This window comes from Malaclemys terrapin, chromosome 14, assembly GCF_027887155.1.
Source record: "Malaclemys terrapin pileata isolate rMalTer1 chromosome 14, rMalTer1.hap1, whole genome shotgun sequence".
Lineage (NCBI taxonomy): Eukaryota > Metazoa > Chordata > Testudines > Emydidae > Malaclemys > Malaclemys terrapin.
Genome location: NC_071518.1, coordinates 27,735,332 through 27,741,331, shown reverse-complemented (window position 1 = coordinate 27,741,331; position 6,000 = coordinate 27,735,332). Strand labels below are relative to the sequence as shown.

The following is a 6,000-nucleotide window of genomic DNA, read 5'->3' as shown; positions in this document are numbered from 1 at the left end:
CAGTGGGACACCTCCTTTGATCTTGTGTTCTAATAACTTGTGTACGTATGTGTCCAAAAACAATGCTCCAAGGCTTTTCTCCTGAGCGTCTGCTGCTGCCGCCCCAAATGAAAAGAATACTCATCACAGGGGCAGTGTAATAGTTAAACTGTATTCAGAAAAATATAGTACAGGAGAGTAGTGTAAACAACAGACTGTAAACTCGGCTAAACGCTTTGATGGCTGAAAACAGCCCGGCTCCTGACAACAGACATAGGTCTGTTCAAAGCAGACACGGGGAGGGTCATCACTAAATCATAAAGTTTCTTATTACTTTTCATATCCATTCTGGAGAATACCCATTGCACTTGGCCAAAAGAAGTGTGGCTTGCATTAGGGGAGATGTCTGTTGTTGGAAAATGCAACTGAGCTCCTCCTTATCAGTGCTGCTCACTGGCTGTTTTGTACGAGCTAGTTCAAACAACAAACCTGGATTGTTTATATATTTATTTATTTTGGAGGCTCTTTCTAATTAAGTGGATTTGGGGAAAAAACAGCATATAAAAGGACCAGTTGCACACAACTCTAGATGCCGATAAGCTTCCCTTATGCAAGCAATAATCCGGGGAAGGAGGCTGCTCAGTCAAGGTCCTGCTGTTTACATGCACACACCGTATATGTACGCAAAAGCAGAGATGAACCCAATCCAAAACTGAGCCCATGAACACCCCTTAACTTTGGGAAGAGGATGTTGGATTCAGAATCTGGATCCGAATTTAGCATCTGGGCCTTATCTCCATAACAAACTGAACAAAACTTCAGAGAAAGGCACCCACATGTTGGGGGCAGGGGTTGTGTTTCTCGATCCAAACGTACATCTGAATTGGACAGCTAGGGTAAAGTAACCCTAGGGCTTGATTTTACTGCCACAGTCCTGGTTTTCCATGTTATGTCCTGGTGTCCCAGGAACTTCTTTCATGCCTTGGCTTTTCATTTCAATGAAAGGGGGGATTTTTCAATAACTAAAACATTTTTCAGAGTAGGATGATAAACTCATTCAGAATACCATGGGACTGGAAAAATCCCTCCATTCTGAGACACATGGCAGTGTCACTGTTGAGCCAAAACAGGCAGCAGCCACCATGAGTAGCAAGTGTTTGCCTCCAAAATGTCCCAGTTTTTAACCTTAGTAGTATGGGCACTTTAAGCTTGGGCCAATTTTTAATTTGCTTATATGTTAAATCTTTGGTCACTATTGGTTTTTATCACTACAGCCTTGTTTACACTTATGGAGTGATCCATACCCTGTTGTCCAGTCCCAGCTTCTGGCAGTCAGAGGCTTAAGGACACCCAGAGCCTGGGGTTGCATCCTTGATCATCTTGGCCAATAGCAAAGAATTCCTTTAGCTTCTCTTGTCTTCATGGAGTGCTCCCGTAGCACCTCGATTGTCCAGTGGTCCCACTGATTGTTTGGCAGGCTTCCTGCTTCTGATGAATATAAAAACATTTTTGTTATTAGTTTTTCTGTCTTTTGCTAGTAGGTCTTCAAATTCTTTGTTGGCCTGTCTAATTATACTTTTATACTTGACTTGCTAGAGTTTACACTCCTTTCTATTTACCTCAGGGCTAGTCTACACTACCCGCCCAGATCAGCGGGTAGAAATCGATCTCTCAGGGATCGATTTATTACATCTCATCTAGACGGATAAATCGATCCCCAAATCGACACTCTTACTCCCACCTCGTCAGGAGGAGTAAGCGCCGTCGATGGGGGAGCCGCGGCGGTCGATTTGCTGCCGTCCTCACAGCGGGGTAAGTCAAATAGGATACGCCGAATTCAGCTACGCTATTCGCGTAGCTGAATTTGCGTATCTTAAATCGACCCCCCCCCCCTTAGTGTAGACCTAGCCTCAGTAATATTTGACTTCCAATTGATGCCTTTTTGCCTATAACCACTTCTTTTACTCTGCTAGTTAGCCGGCGTGGCATTTTTTTCCCAGTCTTCTTACTTTTTTGTGTGTGTGTAGGGAGGGAAACATTTAGTTGGAGTCTCTATTATGGTGTTTTATAAAAGTTTCCATGCAGCTTGCAGCCATTTTGCTCGAGTCTGTTCCTTTTAATGTTCATTTAACTAGCTCTCTCATTTTTGTGTAGTTCCCCTTTTTGAAGTTAAATGCTACCGTAGTGGATTTTTTTGGTATTTCCCTCCCTACAAGAATGTTTAATTTAATTGCATTATCGTTGCTATTACCAAGCAATTCAGCTATATTCACCTCTTGGAACACATCTGGGGAGCCACTTAGGACAAAATCAAGAATTGCCTCTCCCCTTCTGCGTTCCAGAACTAGCTGCTTCAAGAAGCAGCCATTCAAAGTGTCTAGAAATTATATCTATGCATCTTATCCTGAGGTGACATGTACCCAGTCAATATAGGGATAGTTGAAATCCCCCGTTATTACTGCGTTTTCTGTTTTTGCAATCTCTCTAATCTCCCCGAGTATTTTGCAATCAAATTGGACTGGGTGCTATGGTTACACAAAGATGCAGGGAGCAGCTGAAGAGACCAAAGGTCTTTCTCCATTTTGGAATGCGGAGCTCTGCACTGCTGGATGCAGAACAGACCCGTGGTAGACTGCAGCTCACAGCAGGTTCTCAGTGATGCCTTATGCAATGTTTAAATAGAAATAATTTAGTTGTTAAATTAAAGCACTCAATGCCTAATAAAAAGAACACAGAAAGCCTTGTCTAGACTTGGGGATCAGAACTGGTGAGCTATACCAAATTACTAGCCAGTGATTGCCCAATCAGCACTACTCCTGTGATTGGGCAAGACCTAAAGCTGTTTAAATGAGTTGCATTTGCTGAAGCAAAGAGAACTGGTGTCTCCCTTACAGTGCATTGGCCCTGATGCAACCTCTGCAGCACAGACAACTTCATTTAAACAGACTTTGTGGTCTATCTACGTTCTCTAAACCATTCAAATGGCAACAATAACCGGTTTCATTTAAAAAATGCCCCCTTAGCTATTTCCATTTGACACCTATTGCAACCCCTAGGCATGTGCATTAAAATATAACACAATCCTAAGGGAACTTGTGAACAAAATCCTCCCCACCCCAAAAGGAAACTTAACTTAACTTCACACACACAGACACACCCTCTCCAGGCAACAGCTTCTGAGTGGATAAATATGAGATGATCAAGTAAGCAAAATAAACACCTATATATTTTACTTTATAGTCCATTTATTTTTTTCTCCTCTTAGCTTTTGGTGATGTAAATGGATTCTGCTCTAAATGCAGTCTCACCAAATCCCATGGACATACCTTAATTGTTGTGTTAATGCTCAGATATGATGGGTGCCTTAGAAATACTTAGGACTACTGAAAATTTTTCCTACTTTGAGACACATTTGTAAGAAAGAGGGAGCCCAAATCATGGTGTCAAAGGGTTGTAGCAGAGCTGGTCAAATAGCATTATATATACCCCACCCCCAATGAAAAAAAGTCTGTTTTTGGCTTTTCCCTTTCTCTGCCTTTTTCCTTTGGGAGATAAAGGGAGTGAGGATCATGTGTGTGGGGGGGTGGGGGGGACACTTTTTTTTTCCAATTAAAAACTGGAAATATTCAACCAAACTGACAATTTTCCCTGAAAATTTTTGTTTTAGTCAAACAAGCCGTCCTTTATTCTTCAACAAAATATTTCAGCCAAAAATATTCCAGCTGGCCCTAGTCATAAACCAGCCAGATTGCCCCCCTCCAGGATAGGAGGAGTCCAAACAGTCATACAGTTGGAGTAGGTGGCGCCACACCACCGCCACTCTAGCCCCCATGAGAAGCCATGCTGGGGGAAAAGAGAACATGTCCAGGGTATTCCTATTCCACAGCTATTCCTACCTACCACAAAAACCCATAGGGGGGCATGGACAGCTGAGCACAAATTAGGGCAGCCCTCAGGCTGCACCAATATAGAAGATGAAAACAGGTGGCGTAAAGCTCTCTCCCAGCTTGGTCCCTGCACCAAACTCAGCTCAGGCCGTGCCTACATTAGAAAGGGTTTGTCAATAGAGCTATACTGGCAAACCTTCCTAGTAGAGATACTGCTTATATCAGAAAAAGAGTTCTTTTGCCACTGTAGCTTATACCATTTTCCTGAACATCAACTCTAAAGTTTTTGCTGGCATAGTTCTGTCAGTTAAGGGTGTGATTTTTTTTCACAACCCTAACTGACATTGCTATGCCAGCAAAACTTTTAAGTGGAGTCCAGGCCTCAGCCACAGAGGCGGACTTGGCCCACAGACCCCATATGGATGTGAAATAGCACACTGTGCAATTAATTCCTTGTATGTCTGAGCAGCTGTACAATAACCTACAAATTATTAAAAGAAAATCTTGCTTCAGAAAGGGTTTCCTCACATATTTCTAGAGTGTTTCTTAATGAGAGTGGGAAATCCTTAGTCGAAATGACTTTCAAACTTTAGAAGCTAGCCTAAATCTTTGTGGGCAGAATATACCTCGGCCTGCTCCCCTTTGTTGAATAAAAGCTGTATAACTCAAGGCATTCAACAGATTAATTTATGTGACTCACACAGTTCTACTGAAACCAACGACACTTTTTACTTGATTTTTGACAGTATGTTCTGCATTTTATTTATTATAAACTATTATAGTTTTCATCCTCCATCTTTCATATAGCACAAAATGTATCCCTGGAATTATGGTCTCCTGACAAACCACTAAGGTGTTGAAACTAACTAGTGCAAATCAGGAGTAACTCTACTAAAAAACACACCTAGTGTAAAATTGGTGTGAGAGGAATAGCAGGTCCATAAAATTTACATTTTAATTGCACGGATGTCTCTACCTCTGGAGCTGCAAGTTGGAGGTACAAATATGCTGATCTTTCCTGGATGAAAGTTAGAGGTGGGATATGGGCTATAATTATGACTCTGCATAACATAATATATTTAGCAAATGATAATACAAACCACCACTGAAAAATCTATCAGGAAAGGAAATAATAGTGTATATTTAGAGCCAAGGAAGAAAGATTAAAGGGAGAATTTCCATGGTTTCCTGACACTCATTAACAAGTGTTAAAGAAGAGAATGGACAAGTAAGGGTAAGAGAGGCAGGTAGGTATTGTACTAGTTTTTAATACTGTAACAAAAGGGGTGAAGATATGAAAATAACCGTGTTCCTTGAATAACTATCTGAGGCTTTATTTATACTTTAAAATTAGGTAAACAAATCACATCCCAGGCTGATGTATCTATGCCAACCTAATCCCCGGTGTAGATGCAGCTATGTTGATAGGAGAATACTTCTATCAACATAGCTATCATCTCTCAGGGCGGTGGTGTTCCTACACCAACAGACAAACCCCTGCCATCAGTGGAGGCTGTGTCTACAGTACAGGGTTATGCCAGCATACCTATGGCGACACAGCTATGGCAATATAGTCTCCATAGTGTAGATATATCTTGAGCTGGGCTATCACAGAAAGGCCTAATTACAGCACTGAAAAATGAATATTGCAGTGTTAAAGGAACTTAAATGAGAATAGAGTTGACAAAGGCAGACAGACAGTTAGCATCACACACAAACCCCTGTCTCTAAGCAGTACAGTAGGATAATACAGAATGATCTGGATTGTTTGCTAAACAGACCACAAGCAAACAATGTGTAGTTTAATATGGCTAAGTGCAAATGATACACCCTGGAACAAAGAACGTAGGCCTTACTTCCAGGATGGGAGACACTATCCTGGGAAGCAGTGACTCTGAAAAAGATTTGGGGGTCATGGTGGATAATTAGCTGAACATGCGCTCCCAGTTGGATGCTGTGGCTAAAAGGACTAATCTGACCCTTGGATGTACAAGTGGGAATCTCAAGTAGTAGTAGAGAGGTTATTTTACCTCTATATTTGGCACTGCTGTGACTGCTGCTGGAAAACTGTGTCCAGTTCTGGTGCTCAAAATTCAAGAAGGATTTTGAAAAATTGGACAAGGTTTAGAGAAGA

The 6,000-nt window shown here is 41.6% G+C and overlaps 1 long non-coding RNA gene across 1 annotated transcript in view; it reads right to left on the bottom strand.

Moving 5' to 3' along the window:
• Positions 1–471: 471 nt before the first annotated feature.
• LOC128849009 (uncharacterized) overlaps positions 472–6,000 on the bottom strand; it is a 43,638-nt gene continuing 38,109 nt past the window's right edge. The window contains exon 2 of the long non-coding RNA XR_008447145.1: positions 472–1,467. This is a non-coding gene — a long non-coding RNA (uncharacterized LOC128849009). The remainder of the gene's footprint in view (positions 1,468–6,000) is intronic.